Source organism: Otolemur garnettii, unplaced genomic scaffold (genome assembly GCF_000181295.1).
Source record: "Otolemur garnettii isolate 467f Iridium unplaced genomic scaffold, OtoGar3 scaffold00079, whole genome shotgun sequence".
NCBI classification, from domain to species: domain Eukaryota; kingdom Metazoa; phylum Chordata; class Mammalia; order Primates; family Galagidae; genus Otolemur; species Otolemur garnettii.
The window spans coordinates 7,582,784-7,583,610 of NW_003852474.1; the positions used below are offsets into that span (position 1 = coordinate 7,582,784).

General features: G+C 39.1%; 1 protein-coding gene across 1 annotated transcript in view; it reads left to right on the forward strand.

Moving 5' to 3' along the window:
• The window catches only part of AFF3 (AF4/FMR2 family member 3), a 529,930-nt gene that overhangs the window by 161,280 nt on the left and 367,823 nt on the right, over positions 1-827 (forward strand). The window lies entirely within an intron of this gene.

Sequence of the window (827 nt, forward strand, 5' to 3'; positions counted from 1 at the left end):
GATATCACTCTCTTTGTGTAGGTGCTCAGCAGTTGTTTGCTGAATGAATGATTCAGTTACTGTTTGTTGAGCCGTTACTGTGTGTAGGGTTAAGCACTCTAACCTTTCTAACACCTAAGCCCAGGGGTAGGTATTTTAATTGATCAAAAGCTGAGACTCTTAAGTCACTAATTTGAGGAGGCTCATGGAGCTCTGAATGATGGAGCCAGGATCCACATTCATTTCTTGGTGATTCTGAAATGTCTATTATAACTTACTAGGTGTTAGAAGAATCAAGACAATATTAAAGCGTTGCTGACTCTGGAAATACATAATGATTGGTTACTTGCCTTTTGTAACCTTTTCTATAAAATCCAGGGATTGTGTGTTCTGGATGTTACAGGACAGTCTTACAGATCATGACCTCCCTCCCAGTAACACTCTCATGTTTCTTAGACCTCCTAGACAGGCCTGTGATCCTTGAACTACATCTATTACTGTATCAAAATCTTTCCTGCTAAAAACAATTTAGTTCATTGAGATTCTAAGGCCTTTGTACCTGTAGCTCCTCTCTATACTCCTGAAGACCTTCGTAAATTACCTTTTTCTTATCTCTATCAAACTTTCAAACCAGGATATCACTGGCTTTTACACAGGTCGAGCATCCCAAATCTGAAAGTCTGAAATTTGAAAATGCTCCACAATTTGAAAGTTTTCGAGCATTGACATGACACTGAAGGAGGTGCTCATCAGAGCATTTTAGGTTTCACATTTATGGATTTGGGATGCTCAACTGGTGCTACAGAATATAGATACTCCAAAATCCAAAAGACTCTGAAATCCACCAG